The sequence below is a fragment of the Tamandua tetradactyla genome, chromosome 7 (genome assembly GCF_023851605.1).
Source record: "Tamandua tetradactyla isolate mTamTet1 chromosome 7, mTamTet1.pri, whole genome shotgun sequence".
Classification (NCBI taxonomy): Eukaryota; Metazoa; Chordata; class Mammalia; order Pilosa; family Myrmecophagidae; genus Tamandua; species Tamandua tetradactyla.
This window is the reverse complement of record NC_135333.1, coordinates 127,215,048-127,238,430: the sequence shown is the minus strand read 5'-3', so window position 1 is coordinate 127,238,430 and position 23,383 is coordinate 127,215,048.

The following is a 23,383-nucleotide window of genomic DNA, read 5'->3' as shown; positions in this document are numbered from 1 at the left end:
ATGACCATGAAGCAGTGTTTACACAAAGAGCACAAACTTATGTGTCTCTATCTTTCATATAGATGTGTGGAAATACAGAGATATCTCTTTTGCTCTTTCTATACCTTTGGTTTTGTTATCCAAAGACAAAGGAGAATACATGGGGTCTGAATAAATCATTTCCAAATTGCAATCAGACACTGTGCTCATTTAAAAGTGTTGTATACTCTAGAAAAGCCATGTCCTCTAATCCTGATTCAGTATTGTAGGGTGGAAACCTTTAATGAGATTGCTTCCATTGGCATCAACTTCAATTGTGAGTGTAGCCTTTTGATTAGATTACTTCAAGGAGAAGCGACATACCCACATAGGGGTGTGACCTTTTGATTTGATGGAGATGTGACTCCATCTGTTCAAGGTGGATCTTAATTAGTTTATTAGAGTCCTTTAAAAGTGAAACATTTTGGAGAAACTTCATATGCAAATGCAGTTGATTCAGAGCTGACACAGAGATACAGACATTTGGAGATGCTTGGAGTGCTGAAAGAGAGAGAAGACATCTAGACATGGAAGTCTGGAGATACTGAGCTAGCAGACATTGTCATGTGCCTTCCCATGAGATACTAAGCAAGCCAGAACCCAGAATTGTATCCTGGAGAAGCACACAGATGCTTAGAGAGGAAATCACTGGCAGCAGAAGCTGGAAGCAGTGGAAACTGAAACAAGACCCAGCAGATGCCAGCCTTCTCATGTGACAGACATTGGCCTTCCTTGAGTCAAGGCATCTTTGTTAGAACATTTTTATGGCTGTAGAATTGTAAACTTGTAACTTAATGAACTCCCTTTATAAAAGCCATTCCATTTCTGGTATAGTGCATCCTGGCAGCTTTAGAAAACAAATATAGACCCATCGCAATCAACTTTTGGATCTTTCAAGCTATTAAAAGATTTAGGTATTTTCTGTGTACCTGGGGTCATTTGACATTTTTTCCACATTGAATTGCATTGTCAGATCATTCTTTATCTACTTCCCCTAAACTCATAGTTCATTACTTCACATCTTCAGGTTTGTTGGGTTGAATGTAATGGGACAGCATATAATAACTATCTGCTGCTTCTTTGTAATTAGAATCCATTTAAAAGCTTCTGAGTAGCCCTTTGTAGCATCTAATGGAGCTTCTTTCCAAGTGTAACTTGGGAAAGATTGGCTTCAACCAGATACATTTTCAGTACATCTTAGACTTGGTACTCCACATCATTTGCTAATCCTGTTTTGTATCCCATGCTATTCTGAGAAAGTATAATCATTTTCTTTATATTTAGACATTAATGCTAGTGGGATAGAATTTCTTACATTTATTAACTAAAGTACCTTGTATAGTATATTCTAGGCACAGTTCTAACAGCTCAGATATAATGATAAACAAGATAGAGATGCTCTTTTTCAATAAGAAGCCTACTCAAGGGAGTGAAAACCTAAGTATACAAGTACACGAAATAATTATAAATTGTAACATGCTATAAAATAATTGGTTGAAATAGAAAATAATTGGGAAAAGGTGGCATTGGGGGAGAATCCTACTTCAGATAGGTTGTTTTAGAAGGGCTTCTCTGAGAAAGTGACATTTAAGTGGAGTAAGAGAGAATGTATGGGAAGAATCTGGAGAGAAAAGCAAGAAAGAGCTCAGGAAAGAAATCTTAGAAAGCCTTGCTCACTACAGTGAAATTTTAACTTGGAGTACAAAAGAAAATGATTATAGAGTTTGAAGCATTAACACGACTAGATTCATATTTAAAGAAGGTGGCCCTTATTACTGTGTAGAGAGCATATTAAAAGTGGGGTCAAGAAAGGAAGAGGGAAAACAAGCTAGACAACTGCTAATCATGATTCAGGAAATAAATGAAGGCATTTTGGGCAAGGATGGTGGCAGCACAAAGAGATGTAGGAGATTTCTAGAAACTATTTTTAGGGAGATTTGCTAGACTTTCCTACTATATGGAAACCAGAAGGAAAGAAATTTTGACTTGTAATGAGGAATGGTTTTATATTTATGATTGTATCATTGTTCAAATTATGCCCTCAGTCCCACTTAGGAGGATTTTACTTCCATGCTCCACTGATACCAGTTTTGTTCATGTGACTTGCTTTGACCATGAAATGTGAAGGAAAGTGATATATGTTACTTCCGAGCCGAAACCTAAAGAACCATCTCATGGCTTCACTACTGATCTTTCCCTCTGCCCCAAATAGGGCCCTCTTGTCTGGATCCTGAAATGAAAAAGACTTGTGGAGCAGAACCACAGCTGGCCCCAAAACGATGTGTAATGTAAGTAAGAAATAAGCCACTGCAATTGAGACTTGTTTGTTACTGCAACATATTATTGACTGATATATTTATGACTAAAACTCACATTTCAAGTATTTGGTCACTTGTGATTATATCCATGACCTGATGGTTTCCTATTCCTTTTAGTTATTGCAGAGCTGGAAGAAAAGTTTGAAGATCAATATATCTGTTCTCTTCCAAATTTTTCTCCCTATCTAATTTATCAGTATCTGAGTATCTAATTTATCATAATTTCTATGGATCTTTCTTTTCTTGGCAATGTGGCACTGAAGTAGAAACGATTAGATTTTTTCTGATTTAGGGCAGCATGAGAATAAATTGAATACTTCTGGCAACATAAACCACTTAGAAGAATTCTCTGATGCCATGCTACTTCCAATGTTATTTAATTTAACTCCCATGTCTATTACCTTTCCACATTCATTCTTCTCTGAAAGTATGGGGAATTGCGGTCAAATGTAATAAGAGAAATGTAGTATTAGTGGGTGATATTTCACATAAGGCATAACTCTCATTTACTCCCAAGATAGAAATTTATCTTTTTTTTTACAACTAAGTTTATCCCTGAGCTTTTCATTTATGACCGATTTACTGGATAGGGAGAGAAATCTAAAGGATGGAACACATTCTTAATTACCAGTTTTACACCACAGAAAGAAGCTTGAAAGATTGAAATGGAAAATCATTTCAATGAAATATTATCTAATGAAATGGACAATAATTCTGAAGATTATTACCTGGACAGCACCATAGACAATTAATATTTGTTGTTAATTTGTTAATGCCTGGATCCTCAACAAAAGGTTAAAAGCTAGAACTTACAGATAAATTTTCTTCTGGTCTGAATATACAAATAGTTTTTGTTGGACCTATACAGATCAATTTTAAAAAGTCAACTGATATACAAATCTTCCTTTCATAGCTTCTCAATCTTCTCTTTTTGATCATCTTACTTTCTATCTACTGTTCTCTATGCTTATGAAAGAACACAAACATTTCCCTTCAGAGAACAAAGCAAATAGTACATTCCTATCAACTATGGATTATTAATTAGATTTAATTGTAATATTCTTTCTCTGTTTTCCTTTTCTAATGTGGCATTAAATGGAGAAATTGAAGCAATTCCATGTACTGGAAGGAAACTGGATATTTAAATTCTCTTTCCTCCATGATTTGAGAATTTGGGCATGCCATATAACTTCTTTGTTTCATTTATTTCTTTTAAAATTGAAATACCTTTATTTATCTCATCTAAAAATAAGATGAAGGAGGAATGTGAAATTATATCTTAAATAGCATTTACCAAAGATAAAGGGTAAAGCCATGATGCTATTAAATAGAGAGACAGTCCTTTTTAATTGATCAAAACTGATTACTGATACAGACTTGTTATGTGTTTTGTTCCATGCACAATTCTGTAAGGTATTTAATAATTGTAAAATCCAGTTTTAATGAAAGGTAAATAAATATCTAAAATATCTAATTAAATAGAAGCATCCTATTAGAGGGCCACCTCCTTAATTAGTGCTCTCTACGATTTAATTTTAAATCAGGAGAGCGTCATCTATGAATTAGAACAAAGTCCAAACATCTGCCTCCTCACTTCCAGTTCTAAAACACAGTTTTTTCAGATAAGAATTAAAAGATAATTACAGAGATATTTAATAAAATTTATCCTTAATTTTGTGAATTTAAAAGCTCTTGTTTTAGGAGTGCACAGGTAGTTCAGTGGCAGAATGCTCACCTTTCACATGGGAGATCCGAGTTCGATTCCAGGACTGTGCACCGCCTCCCCAAGAAAAATCTCTCATTTTAAATAGGAAGAATATCTCACAATCTATGCACCAGGTTATATCTCTCCAACATCCTATCTTATCTTTGCAGGATGCCTTAAAAATTATTTTCCCTTGCTAAGATAAAAATAAGGTACCTAGAAAGTTGAGACAGTACCTCCACACTTCCTCTTACACCCCCCTTACTCATCTCTGGCTATTACTTCTTGATAGCAGATTAACAGTGTAATTCTCAGTCTAGTTCCCTGACCTGCTTTCTCCACTTGTATTTCCTGTACCTTGGAGTGGGATATCCCCTGGGCCCAAGACAGTTTCATATCCAATCTTATCTCCATTTCCAACATTGCCTGCAGGAGATTCTAGTGATACAAGTTAGGTTAGGATATTTTCAGTCAGACTTTTTAAAACTCTTCCTCATAACAAGCTGGTGTGATGGTTTTCATAAGATATGCTTCAGTGCCCAACTGTATTATTGTGAAACGCAAGATGAATTTCAGAAAACCTCTAGGTCTCTAAGTAATGTGACTTTATTTCTTTTCCAGGACATATAGAAAATGATCTCCCATTTTGGTTCCATTGCTTTCCAGCAATGACTTGAACAGTTTAACTAATTTCTCACAGAACTTTAAAATGTGACAGTGTCTAATCAGTCCCAATTGTGTGGCCTTAGGGGTACCAGCAGGGATTAAAAGTTCACAGGTGACGTCCTCATCTACAATTCTTTCTCTGGCCTCAGCTGCCCCATGCATATATCCTGCTAATTTAACGTAATAAAAATTTTCTCCGACAGCATGTCCCCTCCTTTTTTTTTTTTATCTTCTTCTTAATTTATTTTATTTTAAGCCTCAGCTGGAAGAAATTAACTCTGTTGTTTTATGACTAATTCTAGTAGATGAATGGATTCAATAATCTCCTCTCCTCTCAAGGCAAAAAGGGCACTATCAAAATACCCAAATACTATTAATTTCATTGTTAGTAGTCATAAGATGAAAAAAAATCATTTCTTCATTTCCCAAGTTGCATTTCTACTTGACTTGGATTAATCTACAAATTCAAGCATTTTGCTTTAAAAAAGGAAGGAACACATATCGTGGAATAGAAATCAGCATCCCAAAGTTCTTAAAAAGGTTAGAATTGAATCAGATTGAACCTAGTATTTCTAATATGTCATAAAAATATGTAAAATACTCTCCTTGTATCCAAAAAAACCTACTGCATATATAGAGAGAGAGATAGAGAGATGAAGTTTAATAGAATCCTATGTGAAAGTGAGTTAGGTTTCCTTGACTGTAATTAACAATGTGATGTGTGTGCCCAAGCAGCTAACGTGACCTTGTGCTGCATTTAATAGAAACAGACTGCCTGGAAGAAAGCAGCTGCTCTCTACATTTCTGAGGAATTTTCTCTCACTCCATGTGATCAAAATGATGCGGTGACTTTAAATAAACTGATTAAATATTTTAAAAACTGTTAGAAAAAGAATATTTATGGGGGTGAGAAAGGGGTGAAGAATATTTTAGTTTATTTGAAGGAGAGTTCGGTGAGAGGTGAATATGTTTTATTCTTATCCTGTTATCACACATTTCTCACTTCAAATTTTTAACTTAATTCAGATCACATTTATTGAGTGCCTATCATATTTCTGGCAAGATAAAGAGGCTTAGAAAGAGAAACAGATTCCAATTATAGCTTTTTCATTTACTGTCATGTGATCCTGGGCAAGTATTTCACCTTTTTAATATTCTCAAATGTAAAGTGGAGAAACAATTTCATGTGAAAAATTTTTCCCCCCACAGGATGTTGCAAAATGTCAAATTTGGTAACGTGTGGAATGTGCTCAGAGTTGAGACCAGCTCAGAACAAGCACTTGATACATCTTTGTGAATAGTGTTAGTATGAGCTTTAGGTCCCCAATGGAATGACCTATGGCCAAAGTGTTAAAATTTATATTATATTTATATTCAAATAAGCAATATCTTTGTTGCTCACTCTCCTTACTAGCTTTTCGTAAACTTTTTTTTTTGGTTCACAGATTCCTTGGAAATTCCGTAAAAGCTATGAGTTCCCTCTTGATATGTATATGCAAAAAGAAGTAAACAAGTGCAAACAGCTGCCCACAATTTTGCTAAATATTTCAGGAGCTTTATTGGCCCATTAAATTTCTTCCTTTCCTTTACGTCTTCTATGATTAAAAATCAAATTAAATTGATAAAATGAGAAATCTCACTCAGAAGGGAAAGGGATGCTCTCTTCCATTGAGAAAAGTATTTGAGAATTATATCTGTTGGGAATGTTGCCAATATTGTAGTTTCTATCTTCATTATTGATGTGATAAGAACAACAGACAAGAGATTGGAGATGTTCTCTGAAGTCAAATGAGATATTATAGTTCATCAAGCAATATCAAAATATTTGCTAAATATTAACTTGATGTGGAATGGAAAATGAGTGCAAGATTCAGTCTTGTTTATTTGCTGACATTTAGCAGATCTGTTTCTAGCATTACTTTGAGATTAATTTCAGAGTTTATGACTAGTCTATACAACATGTCCTCTTCACCAGTTTGTTAAACCTTTACAAATTCTTGGTCTCTTTTCATAAATATAAAAATAATTTCTCATTTAATGTAATTTGGAATTGCAAAATAATTAAATATTTGAATAAACATTAAAGTACTGGCAATTTTGAAAACAGATTTTTGATATTAAACTGGCTCCCAAAGATTCTAATATACCTCTCCCCATGCTCATCCCCTCTTGCCTTGTCCGCATTAACTACAAAGCTTGTATATACCTGAAGTAGTTAGGTTCAGGTGTCAACTTGGCCAGCTGATGTTACCCAAGTGTCCTGTTGCTGGGGGTTTAAATCATCATCAGCATGTGAAATTCATCTATGGCTGATTACATCTATAGTTGGCTAAGAGGATCGACTTCTGCAATGAGTGACATTTAATTTAATTAGCTGGAGGCTTAAAAGGAAGAAGTCAGCAGCCTGCCACACCTCAGCTTAGAGCTCAGATCCAGATGTTTGGAGATGCAGAAAGGAACCATCCTGGGGAAAGCCATTTGAACTCAGAAGCTGGGAGAGAAGCCCTAGTGAATTTGTAACTAAGTAAATCCCCTTTATAAAAGCCATTCCATTTCTGATATATTGTATTCCGGCAGCCTTAGCAAACTTGAACAATGCTTATAATTTTTTTATACTTCTGGCCCATAGGGAAACAGAAATAGACAATTAAAGCAGTTAGTACATTTTAAACCAGTTTTTCACCTCTTTATGTGGTGTCTAATAGCTTTGCTTAACACTCCTTTCTCTGTCTTTTAGCAGATCCTGGTTCCTGATTCCAGGGGCAGCAATGTGACCCAAATGCAGAGACAGATTCTAAGCCAAAATCTGGCTTCAAGAGAGCGGCCCAGGGGTGGGCATGTTAATCAGAGGAAGGCAATTGGAATTACTCTCCTGGATTTTTAACTGGAACTAACGTGTCTTTGGGTTGGATTTGTGGGGAGGAGCATCATAAACATTTTAGGGGGTGGAGGAATGCCTTTCAAAAATAGTCATTGAGTTATAAGAATATAACCCCAGAATGTACTCCTCCCTCACATAGAGAATGAAGCTGCATAGAGAGAAAATCAGAGATGAGAGACACCAGAGAATACGCTGAGAATGTCAAGTTTTGGTGTGCTAGAGATATACCCTGATACTTATCCCTTTTCCTTCAATTCTGTTACCCATCATAGTTTCCTCTCAGTGAACTTTCTTTTTGCTTAAGTTGGAATGAATTGGTTTCCAATCACTTGCAACTGAACTAGTTAATACAATTACTAAGTCTTTCAGGGTTCTTTTTTTTTTCCTTAGGAATCAGGATCACTTTTCTGTTAGTGCTTTCTCTCAACACTTTCCTTCCTTCTCATACCACTTTTTAAAAAGTATCCTTTACCAAATGTGTCATATGAAAAAATTCTATGAGAGAATAATTTGTACTTAAGAGAAATGTGATTCCACCATTTTCCTAATGTAACTATAAAATTTGGGGTGTGTATTTTTTTCTGGAAACATATTCAAATGATTAGTATAGTTCCCTTATGTATTCAACTTAATTTTAATTTCCTAGAACTTCAGATTTAATATTATATAAAACTAAAAACTACAAGCTTTAAATTAACTTCTTACTTTAAAAAGTTGGGTAAAAAGTATTTGTAAAGAAAATACCATGAAGAGGAAAATATGGAAAACTGCTCTAAATATATTTTCTTATGAATGATTAAGCTGGAAGAGCAAAGTACAATATGAAAGTTTGACTTTATGATAGTGAATATAGTCGTTCTTTATATTCAATTATTTCTTAACAGAAAATGATTATAGTGGTTTCAACTTAGGGTAATAAGAAAACTTCATTTTAGGGCAGTGCTTTTCACATTGAAATAAAAAAGTTTGAGATGAGGATGATAATGCTGATGTTTTTAATTTGAACCTCATGAGACATCAGTTCTCAATTAAAGCAACTTAGAAATGGAGAAATATAATCAGTAGAAATATAGTAACTTGAGGCCATCAATTTTTTTCAACATGTAGTAACCATTTTTTGTTTGTTTTTTTTGTTTTTGTTTTTGTTTTTGCCTACTCAGCATCCCTCCCCTCTTCTGGTAACAGCACACCACATTTCCTTTGGTGAAATACAACTCACACACTCAAACAACAAGGTTTAGGAGGGACTCTTATCTTTCACTGTTTTAGAGATTTATCCTCCCAAACAGCCCTGAATTGCCTCAGCCACAGGGATTGGTTGAAAGCTAATCCAAATTCACTCAGTCAAAGGGATTCACAAACCTTGAGGGGAACCATCAGGAGCCTCTGTTCTCTTTTGTGCTAGACTTGAGCCTGGGAGTACTCAAGCGTGGAATAACTGGTAACCATTTTGCAACAAGAAGAAGCCTTAGAATGAAACCAACAGCAAGGAAATCAATACTTAGAAATGAAAAAAAGACTCAGCCCAAGTGACTTAATTTGAATCCCTGAGTCAAGCTGCATTTCATATAAATTCTGGGGCAATATATTTCTTTTATTTATCCAGTTTGGGTGTGTCTTTTATCAGATAACAATGAAGTTATTTATAAAATATACTTGGAGTAGAGTTCTTCATTTCATTTTATAGATGTTTATCTGATTCCTATTTCTTGTTAAATGGAAGCACAAATTACAAATGGAAGCATATCTATAAACATGGAAGCATAAATAAGCCTATATTATTCCATGATCAATATTCAATATAGTAAAATAAATGGAGAGTTTTTGTAAACTTTTGAAGGCAATCTGTATGAATACACGGACATGCTTTAGTGAGTAATGCTTTAGTGAGAAATATAAAAAGGACTAAAGCATGCTGATTGCTGTTAAGGAAATCACAGTCCCTCTTGGAAGAAAAGATACCAAGCAAGAGCAAGTAAAGTGCTTATGTCTTATCATTCTTCCTGTGTCTTAGAATTCTTCCCTACTGGGTTGGTGCCTTTATCCCTCAAACAAAAGTTAACACTTTTTCATCCACTAGGGGGCTCTTAATAGCAACTGCCTGGTCAGAGTTGAATTCAGAGTCTGTGAATTCAGACTCTGGAAAATGTAAATAGACAAAGGATTAATATCCAGGAAGACTATTAACTAAAAGACAAACTTCCAATATATGGCAAAACCTGAGGTTGATATCTTCTAAAGAGATGAGTAAGAGAGGAGTTTGTAGTAAGACGATGAGAGTAAAATGATGAGTAAGACGATGGGGAGAAAACAGCAGGAATATGACTATGGCATTTTGTACATGACATTCTACATTTTGTCTAGAAGAAGTTGCTTTAAGTTTTGGTATGTTTACATATTTTTTCTCTATTTCAAATGCGAGTGTAGATTTCTTTCTTAGTTCATTGATAACTTTATTCAGAATTGAGAATGGGTGGAATTAGATGCATGTGTTCAAGTCTCCATCTTAACTGAGGTTTAATTAGTAATTAAATTCGATTATGAGAGTTCATAATTGAAAACATTTACTGCACCTTAATTTGTAGGAATTTACCAGACCAAGGTAAATTTCCCAAGGAATAGGAAAAAGCACTACCGGCTTGTCGAATACCATGAGGCAAAGAAATGGCAGGTTTATGAAGGTAGGAAGGCCCATGCGACTCTATTTTAGAAATTATGAAACAAATTGTTAAGAAATGTCTGGAATGGTAATCAGTGACAGCAAGTGAGGAATTTTAAAACCATTCTCAGGAGTTTGACTTTTTATCTTCATAGAACAGGGTGTCATTGATATCTGGATTCCATGAGTATCTGGCTAGAACATGAAGGTTGACTAGACATGGCAGAAGTGGACTATAAAGTGGTGTGGTCAGACTGTGAAGACCTATGTCAGCACAGGAACCACAGGGGGAGTGTGGTACAAGGAGATGGATGGACACTACTGATTTGGTTGTAGCTCTCTCCTATGATGGCATCGTCTAATTTTCTTCCTGTTCTTGTTTTCTATCTTGGTGAAAAATAATTCTAATTTTTCAAAATAAATGCCATTGTCCCTCAGGATACAAGTCAAAGTCTTTATTGTGACTGACAAGGCCCTAAAATTGGCTCCTGATCCCCTCTCCAATCTCATCTACTCCTTCTCCCTCTCACTCTCAATTCCAGCCAGGCTAAACTATTTATCCTTTGAACATATGAGGCATTCTCCAGGCTTAGAGTTTTGGAATTTACTGGCTCCTTTGCTTGGGGTGTCCTTTTCTCCAGAAATCTGCATGGCCTGTTCCTTTTACCTCCTTCCAGTTTTTAGGCAAATGTTACCTCATCTCTATTCACCATCTGTTGTAGTTTGCTAGTTGCCAGAATGTGACACAGCAGAGACAGATTGGCTTTTAATAAAAGGGGATTTATTTTGTTAGTTCTTCAGAGGAAAGGCAGCTAACTTTCAACTGGGGTTCTTTCTTACTTGGGAAGGCACAGGGTGATCTCTGCTGGCCTTCTCTCCAGGCCTCTGGGTTCCAAAACTTTCCTGAAGGTGATTTCTTTCTGTATCTCCAAAGGCTTGGGCTGAGCTGCGAGTGCTGAGATGAGGTATGCTGAACTGCTTGGGCTGTGCTACATTAAGCTCTCTTATTTAAGCACCAGCCAATAAAATCAAACATCATTCGTTGCAGCAGGCACGCCTCCTGCAGATGTAATCAGCAACAAATGAGGTACACACGCCTTTGGCTCATGGCCACAGCAATAGATCTAGGCACCTTCACCTGGCCAAGTTGACAACTGAATTGAACTACCACACCATCATATCTAAAATCTCAAATTCCTTCTCCCCCTACCTGCTCAATTACTTTCCTTAGCATTTGGTACTAACATGTTAAATGACTTTCTTTTAAATTTCTTTATTGTTGTTTTGTCCTCTAAGTATACATTTCAAGATCTGTTTTACTATTTTATTTATTGGTGCACACCCAGCATTTAGAACAAAATAGAATTGTAGCGCTCATATGTATCTGTCAAATGAATACAGTGGTGTTTTACAGTTTTGTATAGTTGCTTATATGCGTTCCATAACTTCATTCACTTCTGTCTTTAAACTCCCCTGTCACCACCACTTTGTGAATTTGGCCAGATTGGAGCACGGAAAACCTCTGGACACCAGATGCGATGCAACCACTCCCTCCCCACCTGTTCCCCACGTAAAACATCCACCCATTCTGGGACAAAATCTAAAGCAGGAAAAACGATTTTGATTCTGACTTAATGGCAGTGTAGATGGAGTCTACATTACATAGTGTTTTGTTTTCCCTCTAATTATTCTAAATGGGAAGTGTATATAGGAATGTTATGGTAAGGTTTACACTATGACAGATACCCAATATTCGTTTGACCCTCCCTTTTTCACTTGACTTGTTGAAACAGATGAATTGCCGTTGAGTTTAAGGAAGACAGATGAAGCCCAAAGAGGAGAATCATCACTAAGGAAGTCATGATCATCATGTTGCCCAGTGAGTGGTTTAGGAGTGGCCATGTGACCCGGGGCAGGTTAGTGAGAAGGAAGTGCAGGTCTGCTGAAATGGGCGTCAGAGAGAAAGTCCTTGCTTTAATGATGAGAGTGTCAGATTCCATTGGCCAGGAGCTTTGTACATCATCCTTTTCCCGTTCTCATTTGTTCTTCCTCGGATGTGAAAGTGATGACTGGAGGTGCAGCAGTCATGAGGTGATAAGCATGATAAAAGCCAATGTGCTAAGACTGACAGCAGAAAATCAGTAAATTTTTTTTTTATCTCTGATGGCATCATTCAGTACTTGCATGAGCTCTAGGCAATCAACTTCTAGATTTTTTGTTACATGAGGGGGTAAAAACACCTATTTGCACAAGCCACTGTAATTGGGGTTTCTATATTTCTAAATGCATTTCTAACTGACGCAGGAATGAGTAAGTGATTGAAATATGTTGATGTGTTAGCTAGTGGTAATACAGTCCTACTAGGATCACACCTTGCTTATTTGCTATAATAAATAGTTTGTGAAAATACTTTGATGACAATGAATTAAAGTGATAATGGGAAATAAGGGAATTTTATATCCAATGTTAATTTATTGAAATGGGTTAATGGCTTCGAAAGTCAAATCAAGTGTATTGAAAAGGGAGGATCTTAAAATGGGTAACTGTCAACAACTAATATACATTTTACCTATTCTAAGGCAATATATAGATAGAATACACAGGCAGAATTCTAAAGTGCTCTACATTTGATACTCCATACTATTCTCTTGACAATTCTATTACTTCACATGAAATAAAATATAAATCATAGTACTTAATATTTCTTCAACTCTGTTGCATGTATGTCATTTTTCTCAAGAGTTTCCAAATTCCACATCGTAAAATATTGTGAATCAAATAAGGGAAATGGTGATACATAATTAATTACACTGACGATATGACTGTGTCAAGACAGTTTGATTAACAGCAGAGATAGGCACAAATCTAATCTAATAATATATTAATCTAATAATATATATAATTCAAATACAAACACGTTTGCCCATTATCATGATCAGTGCTTTCAGGTTGAAAATCCTAGAGTCATTTCCTTTATTATTACATAAATGGGGTTTTAATAACTAACTTGAAGATTGGGGTAAAATTAAAATATTGAGTAATGTTCTTAAATTAAAAATAATTATATGAGATCCATTTTAAAGGCAAAAAGGAAAAGGAAAAAAGGAAAACCAAACAATGCATGAAACCATACACACATACACACAAAATCCAGCAGAAGACATCCATTTCAGCCTTTAGGAATGGATTGTACTTTTAGCTGTGTCTGACTTCCAGTAATACTGATCAGTTAAGGAATTGCTCTTAGATGTGAGCTGATGTCATAAATTACGTTTTCATTAGTAGCATGAAATGTATACAGTAGCATAGCTACAGTTCTTTTAAAAAACATAGATTTCATTTCAAAAATTTAACATGAACTTTTATTTTTCATTTTTATTTAATAAGCAATACAGGTATTTTTCTTACATATTATATAAATATATATGTATGTAATTTCTAAGAAATAGCACGAACCTGCATTAGAAATTAGTGTGCAATAAGAAATAATGATTAAAATATAGTAATAGGGCACAAAAGAAAATGCACAGTGCAAACTTGCATAATTAAGAAAGAAATGATATTTCAATTTTATTGCCACTCCTTCCCCACCCCGCCACCCCACAAAAAAGAAATAAAATACAAATTCAGCAGACAGGAGCACTTATGATCAAGGAAAGATAGGAAATAAGTAGCACCTTTGGTCACTAAGATGATTGTCAAAATGCATTTGTCAGAGGCCTAAATAGTGCATTTATGATTTTGTAAAGACAGTAAAATGAACTTAATATAGTTCAGAAAATCTTGCTGCTGCATATTTCAGTATTTTTGCATAGAATATTTGACTGAAAAATAAAATAAAATTTTATTTCAAAATAAAAATGAAACCTTCAAAACAGGACATCAATTTGAAGATAAAGAAAATGCTACATATGTTTTCTATATCCTGCTTTGAAAATTGGCCAATGAATTTCTCTAATATACATTCAGTCTGTATCATAGATTACTGTAGTATTAATTTAATAATCTTGATCCATCAATTCATTTCAATAAAGTTAGACAATTTTTCTGTGCCTGGAACAGAATTTCTTAGGTATAAAAGCTTTTATTATTAACTAAAATAACATCCTCATCAACAAGGAACTCAGAGTCTAGGAAGACAAAGATGAATTTGAAATAAATTCAGAACTGCAGGCAAAATGCACACTCCCACAGAGAAATTCAACCTTTGGCTTCAAATTTGATCTATTTCCTGAAACTTACAAACTCCAGTAGAGATTTTCCTAAAACACTGTGTCCATATAACACTGTAGTGTTAATGAAAGTCAACTGGTAAATGATTTAGTACTGAAACAATGTTGCTTAAAAATGAAGAACTAGGAACACAGTGAACTGAATATATTTTTTAAATGATCAATAGCAAATCTGCATGATGTTTAAACAATGCAATATGTATTTGCATGGAAATGCCAGTTCTTTCATTTTGATTAATTTTCCCATGTGTTTAATTTCCCAAGAGCAGAACTACTACATATACAAAATTTTCAGAAATAAAAGTTACTCCTCAAGATCAAATCACAATCACTTTAAGTACATTCATCTGTAAGAAGGCAAAAAGCATTCTGTCTAATAAACTTTCTTATTTTAATATGCATTTAAATGAGTCAGTTTATACTTAAATTTTTTTTTTTTTTTTTTTTTTTTTTTAAAAGGAAAGACAGAGAGAAGGAAGGAAGGATAGAAGGAAGGAAGAGAGGAAGAAAGGGAAACATCTTTTAAACATTTTCTTGTTTTATTGTATTTTGTTTCTCCGTTTTCGTTACATGGGCTGGGGCCGGGAATCGAACCGAGGTCCTCCGGCATAGCAGGCAAGCACTTTGCCCGCTGAGCCACCGCGGCCCCTATACTTAAATTTTTTGAGAAATGAAGTATGTACAGTCATGACTTATGTCATGTAAAAACACCTGACTGGATCATTGTATGTGTCAAGCATAACTACCCTTCTCTTTATTTCAACTATCACACGGTAACCCTAGCTGAAGACCATGTGACAATATGAGCATTTGTTCCATGATTGTCATTAAGATAGCAGGAGAACAAAGGTCTATTTTTATTTTTTCCACTTAAACATCATAGAAATACAGCCTTATATGTAATTTATATTTAATAAATTAATTCTACAGATTAACCTCCAAATCCAATCCCTAAAGTACTCCACAGAAGTTAGCCAGATAAGGCTATTATCAAGCAATCTTTTATATCTTATTAATAAGTAATGGGTTTGTCACTTTATCCCAACAATCTTAGTTATATTTACTATTTACCTCAATTTAGTAATGGGAACTGATGAGAAAAAAAATCTTTTGAAGGAGTATAATAAGTGAAAAAATGTTTCCTATAGTGGGGAATTGTACGTTCTTGGAAATATTTAATGAAGACGCTGGTTAAAAATGATCAGAGGTTGTATACTGATGTTTATGGTGATATTATTTATGATACCCAATGTATAGAGGTGGCCAAAGTGTATGCTGATTGAGAAGCAGAAGGACCAACTGTGGTATAGATGTATAATGAAATATTGTGCAGCTACAGAATGGAACAAAGTCAAAAAGCACGCAATGAGTTGAATCAACCATGAGGACATTATGTTGAGCAAAATAAGCCATAGCAAAGGGACAAATATTGTATGGTCTCTCCTAGAAGATACTTATATAAGAAAATTGGGGCCTAGATTGTAAACTCTTACTGCAGTCACATTTATTCCTGAGCTTTAAGTGTTATTTCTACATTCTGAGATGCTGTGTTATATGTGTATAACCTGGTACTTTCTTGGGACTTTGGGTACCTGTGTGACACCTAAGACTCAGAGTTGGAGTTCTGCAACTCTGAAAGTCAGCATTGCCACATACAACAACTGTCAAACTGAAGAAGAGATCAGGCTTCAATTAGAGATAAGAATGAAGCTGATCGGATTGGGACTAAGGTAAATCAGAATACAGGGGAAAGGATGATATTGTCTGTATTTTAGAATGTCACCTACTGTATGAGACCAAAGGAAGAGAGATTTTGTTCAAAACCTAAATTTTCTGTAGCACACAATCTAACTTAACCAGTCTGACCAGTTCAGGTAAATAACCTAAGCACATGGAGCTTAGAATTGGGAACAAGGTCTTGCAATTCTGTTAGTTTAATACTCAGATATATTCCAGAGTATGTTGGGCAGATAATTTAAAAGTAATGGCAAAGTTGTTTGAGGGACTGAGTAAGAAATATGGAACTATTAAACTTTCCCCCCGGGGAATTTCCTGATATTCTCTCAAAACAAAATCCAAGTTAACAGCTAAGCCTTTGATCTTGAGTCTTGCTCTTATGAAACTTGTATCTGTAATGGAGAAGCTAAGCCTACCTACAATAATGCCTAAGCGTTACTTCCAGAGGAGTAACCTCCTTTTTGCTCAGAGGTGACCCTTCTTTAAGCCCAATTCTGCAAGTAAAATCATTACCCTCCCCACTATGTGGGACATAACATCAAGGGATATAAGTCTTCCCAGCAACATGAGACGTAACTCCCAGGGATGAGACTGGACCTGGCACTGTGGGATTGACAATGCCTACTTGACCAAAAGGGGGAAAAGAAATGTAACAAAATAAGGTATCAGTGGCTAAGAGGTTTCAAATAGAGCCGAAAGGCTATTATGGAGGTTACTCTTATGCAAACTTCAGGTAGATATTGCTAATTGACATAGCATGCCAACCCCCAACCGACAGTATTCCTGTAAACCCTAAAGAATACCCAGGGCTCTATCCGAGACTCCACAAAAAAGTTTCACTCTCTAAATTTATTTTTCAAAAACCTATAACCTCCAGATGGTTCAAGGCTAGATAAGCCCTGAAACCCAGAGTTACCAGTCTCTGCAAGAGCATCAAGTTGCACCACCCTACACCCCTTTTCATTGTGGAAAAGTTCAAAATGCCATTGCCCAAAAATCCCTTAAGAGTGGGAGAAGGATCAAAGGAGAAGGAGGAATTGTATGAGAAAAGATAAGACTTAACAAGTAAGTATGACTACTGAATCATTATACTGATATTTCTTTTTAGTCTCCAGTGTTTTAGAACATTAGAAAGAAACACCTAAATTGTAGAACTGTAACCCCTATAATACTTTGAAATTTGTTCTAAAACTACTTGTTAAAATGTACTGTTATTTATTGCTTTTTTGAATATATGTTATATTTCACAATAAAAAATGTTAAAAGTGATGCTTTAAAATAAGAAGCTTAAATCAAATGTAATCAAGTTTAACAATATTTGGAAAGACTACATCTATCTTCAGTAGAGGTATTTCTGTATCTGACTTATATCTGATCAATGTGCTATCTTCTTTTTATCATTATTAGAAAACAGTGGGCTTATATCTAATTGACACATTTACTGCAATTGCTCAGACCTACCCCCTGGTCAAAATGACCTGCAGATGTCCACTTGCTGGATCTAAACCTATCACTTTTAGAGCCCTATCATGAAAGCTTTTACTGTGACATACCAGTTAATCAAAACTTTAAGTAAAAAATATTTTTAGGGTAAATATCCTCAATTAACTAAGTAAATAAATGCTAAGTCCAGATGACTGGTTTTATACTTTTACAGGGTGAAATCTTAATAGCAGACAACCTTCCCCTTCACCAGGGATCTTTTATCTAAATGTGACTTTTTTTTCTAGAAGAGAATAAAAAGGGAAAAATCTAGAATGATAATCTATCTAAAAGCTGGGAATGCATGTAGACAAACTAAGATACAGTAAGCTCTAGTTTTCTGCTCCAGCACACTGTGTTGTTTAAGTGAAATGATCATTTAAAAAGTAAGAGTTTTTGAGAGAGATTTGATCTTAAAAATTTTATTAACTGATTCTCAGATTCTAAATCAAGAAATAAATCGTAGGGATAAACTCCAAGGTTACACAATGGCAATAATTTCTTGCATACAATTTAGTAATTTAACAAACTTTCTTTGTATGATCTGTTCTCTGGCATTATACTTTTAGGAAACAAATAAATGGAATGCTGCTTCTAAAATAAAATGTGAACATAAACACAAAAATAGAATTAATGGAATAGTGACACATGGATTCTATGCACACAATATTGGGAAGTATATTTTAAAGACTTTGATATTATAACAAGCAAAATCATTCATCCCACTTGTTATCTTCAATTTACCCAAAATTATCTGTTGAACCAATCAAGTTATCTATAAATCAATTTTGTATTTCCAATATTCTTATTTTAAACCTATCACATAGTACTTGCATGCACTGATAATTTTAAAAAGTTTGTTAAATGATGCATTAAAAAATGTCATTCCTAATGAATGAAGTACTAAAGACTGTCTTTTAAAAAGTGCACATATTCTGCATAACACTCAGTGCTTCAATTTCCAGAGCAGGAAGAGAAAATTTTTGAAACATGACACTCTCCATATTTTTGTAGAATCAGATTATATTTATCATCAATATTAGTAAGTTTGTAATACACTTTACTAAATGTAGTTTAGAGGTATATTTCATGTTTTTCTATAGCAATAATTTGTACAATTTGCCCACTCACTAAATATTACACATGTACTTTTTATTATGAGATTATGTGTTGTCATTATTTTTTTCTGTGGAAACTAGAAAGGCTAAGAAATTTTTACTTTTCCTATTCCACTTACTTAGTAAAGACCTTTAAGATGAGAAGAATATCCCAGTTTTTATTTCTAAAAATATCTCTGAGTGGACTATAAAATACAGACAGGAGAATATTCTCCAAATTAAGGTTCACAGACACGATTTCACAAAGTATAGTTCAATTTGGAGAAATGTATTCATTTGTATAAAAGGTTTTATCAAGTAGGGTTGGAATATGTATTTCCGGGAATATATTTTATTTCGTTTATCAAAAAGTTCACCATCATGAGTAGGATGATCCATGATCCAAAGGAGAATAAAACTGGATTAGGAGTCAAAAGACCTGGGTACTATTTCTAAACATACCTTTATTCAGAGGATGGGTATATGTTTAGGCAAAGTCTTTAAGCTTTTTAGATTTTCTATGCAAAAGCATGCATATCTAACAAACAAATTAGAGGATTAGGAAAATGAAATTAATATTTTTGATATGTAAAAATATCAGAAAAATGCTGTATGAATCAAAATACAATTACATCTAGTTGTCAGAAAATAAACCTTCCACTTCACGTGTCCTTTCTCACTAAAGCCAGAAATATTTATACTTTAGTTAGAAATACAAAGTGGGTAGTACAACAAAGTTCCCTGAATAGCACATCAGAAATTTGTACTCTACTTCAATATACAAGTTATATAAAAATTGGCCTAAATTTAAAAATTTTAGATGCATATGGAATGAAATAGAACAAAATGCTTACAGCAAGAATATTTTAAAATTTACTCTGAAATTCATGATAAGAAACCCATTCTTTCGTCCATTTGCATAGAATATTTTTGTCTCCAACTGTGACGATTTGAAAGTATTATATATCCCAGAAAAGCCATGTTTTAATCCTGATCCATTCTTGCATTCTTTTACCCTGATACAATTGGAAACTTTTGTTTAAATTATCTCCACTGAGATGTGACACGCCCAATTGTGGGTGTAATCTATTGATTAGATGGAGAAATGACTCCAACCATTTTAGGTGGGTCTTGATTAGATTACTAGAGTCTTTAAAATGGGAAATATTTTGGAGAAAGCCAGAAACAACAGAGCTGACAGAGAGAGGGCCAGTTGTATTAAATGATGAAAATGAATATAATACTGTGGACATGAACCAAATCATTTGCATCCCATAACCATTTTTTTGGTAGCTTGTAATAATGCTGTAATTGGAGATAATCATTAAAATTCTAAGTATAATGTTTCATAGTAAATACTTTTTACTTTCTGAGTCTGGATAACTAGCAACCAATATGGGAATGAGTTATTCAGAAAAAATAACACTTTATTTCTAAATCTAACCTGAGGGAAATATATCATGCTTGAGTCATATAAATGTGTCTTATTTTTATCAGAAAAAGTCACATTAAGGAATGATGGCTATTATATACTCATTACCATCATTGGGGTTAATTTGCATTGGCTAGAATAGCAGGCCATTTAAAATTACTTATTCAGATTATAGCAAATACAGTCTCCAATAATCACTAAACAGATCATAATACAAATTACAGTTAAACCTACTGGTTTACCATATAGATTTAAATTGTTTTTCACCTGCATTTTATCCACCTCTGCTTCTATCTATAGCTTCTACTGGGAGGCGGCATTGTAGCAAACACCCTGTAAGTTCCTTCTGCTTTCAGGTAAAACTGAATTTTTGTTCTGGTTCTGACATATACTAGTTTTTAACTTTGGATAACTGATAATTTGCTGAACTTCTTTGTCTGTTTTTTGTTTTACTTATCTGAGATATCAGGCTAATAACCTCTACTCCCGGTTTTGGTTTGAATATTAAAAGGTAAATGTAGACAAAATGTGTAATTCATAAATATTACGCATTTTGAAATGAGCAGGATTTTTAATTCTGTTTTATTAATGTATTAATTAGTGTGCTACATTACACATAGGAGGGCTTTTTAAAGGTATATTTGGATGGAAAATAAGTTTCAAAAGCTAACTGATCAAGGATATCTCCACATATTCATATCTCATATGTAAGCACTTAAATGTATAACGTACATCCACCTTGGTATTTTTTCTCAATCCTCACTTTGCCCAGAAAAAGGTAAGTACAGAGTACCTAGATTTTTTTTTTTTTTTTTGTATACTGAATGGTGGGGTCACATTTCATTATTTGTCCATGTGAGTATCCCATTGTTGTAGCACCATTTATTGAATTTTTGTTTGTTTGCTTGCTTGTTTTTTGGCGGAAGTGTACGGGCCAGGAGTTGAACCCGAGTCTGCCGCATGGCAGGCGAGAGTTCAACCATTGAACTACCCTTTATCCCGAGTACCTAGATGTTTAAAGTGCACATCCCAAGGTCAGGACAAGTCCATATCTAGTATCTTATTCATAAAATGATAATATATACTTAAGATTAAATGGTGAAAAAATAGGGTTATTAAATTTTACATTAACATGGAAAATATAAAATAGCTGGCAATAACACATTATTTTGATACCCTGATTTATGATAGTTTTCCTTCCGCACAATCTTGGAACAGGGGTGATGGGGTCTAGCAGGGATTTTAGTGGTGTATGCTGACGTTGCTTCATGCCATCTTGAACATCTAAACCCTGTAATTTTCCAGGGAGAGAAATATGTTCAGTATTAATTGCTGCAGACATAGAAGCCAAATATATTTCCTCCTCCATTTATGTGACTGCAATGAATGTTCTAGACTGATATTTTTTTCTCAATCCTTGAAAGATTCTGTTAAAACAACACATATTCTAGCAAGGTCAAGGAGAGGAGGGAAGAGAGTAGAGGAGATAGACAGAGACAGAAAAAAAGAAAGAGACTAAGCAAGTGGAATAACTAATCTTATCCTGGGGAACAATTCTGAATCCTTTATGTGAGTTTATGTCACTGTTTAAAGTGTGTTTTCATTTAATTTTAAACATTTATATATGAGAATTAATACGTGTGCAGGTTTGCAATGTGTACAGTGCGGCTTTCAGGCATCACTGTATGCATCTTATGTGCTTCAAGTGTGCAATTTTACTTCCTTTACTATTTTCCCTTTTCTTTTTATAATAATTTAATATAACAAGTGTTAGAAATGAAGAGTTAATGAAAATATCCAAGGAGCAACAAAATAAATGAGCTGGTTTTGACTTAAAAAGAACCTCATCCATAAGAAAATACAGCTCGTCCCATGGAGAGGGAAAAGCAAGAGTGCACGTCCAGGCTGCTGGAACGTACCCATGAGCATGTCTTCAGCAGCCAGTGATAAAACAGGATTACAGCTCAGAACTAACACCCCGTGGTTATTTCTTTACTATTTGTTTCTCTCTGGGGTCTGATATCTATATTAATTCAAATGTGCGTCTTCAGAGAATTCAATATATTTTTTTGAAATGTTTAAGGTTAGAGAAGTACTACACAATTTATGATGCTGCACGTCAGAGTTGAATACAAAATCATGAACAATATGAAAATAACTAATTTAAGAATCAAGATCAGAAGAAACTAAATGTAAAAATCATACACACCTGCCATGTTTTCCCTGATTTATTAACCTATGATATTGGCACATGTTGTTTTACTTAATATTTGAAAATACAGATGCCTCTTCTATTAAAAAAAGTGAATGTTAAGCAAAATATGGAATTTCGTAAAGCTTCCTAAATATGAACCACTTGCTTCAACAATGCATAAATGTTTTATGAATCAAATCCTTAATGGTATTAAAAAACCTTATATTCAGGTGCCTTCTTATAGGAAATAAGACTAACACCTGCTTCTGTGGCAATACAAAATGAAAGGCAAATTCCTTTGACATCTTATGAATTATATCACTTCAATAATCAACACTAAATGCTTTTTTGGGGGGTGTGTGTGCATGGTCCAGGACTCGAACCCGGATCTCCTGCGTGGCAGGTGAGCATTCTACCACTGAACCACACGTATGCCCCAAGTGCTGTGTATTAATCAAAAATCTTAATTTAAACTTCAGATTTGTGATGGAAATATTTATAACTTTAGCCACAATGCACAATTTCTTCTTTTTTTTACAAATACTTTCTCACTTAAAATGGTATCTATAGCTTTAAAATCACAGAACTGGTATCAGCTGCTGTATTCAAGAATGATTCAGATTCCCAGACATTTTCACATAGTTAAGAAGATGAGAAACTGCTCATTTAACACGGGCAGCAATATTGCAAGCTTCTTGCTATCATGTTATAAACTATACATACATTTCCAAAGTACACAGCCTAAAAATATTCTTTAACCATTCCTCAGTCCAGTTTGGCTCATAGAACTAATCAGTAGAGAAGGAGGAAGCCTAATCAGTAGAGAGCAGAGAGTTTTCAGGTACTGACATTCCTATAATATGAGGCATTTTCAGTGATTTGAGAACAGACTGTGGTTTTGCTTTTGGCTTTTGCATTGTGTGGAGGTGAGGGAGATGAGAGAGCTTATAGGGATCAATAAA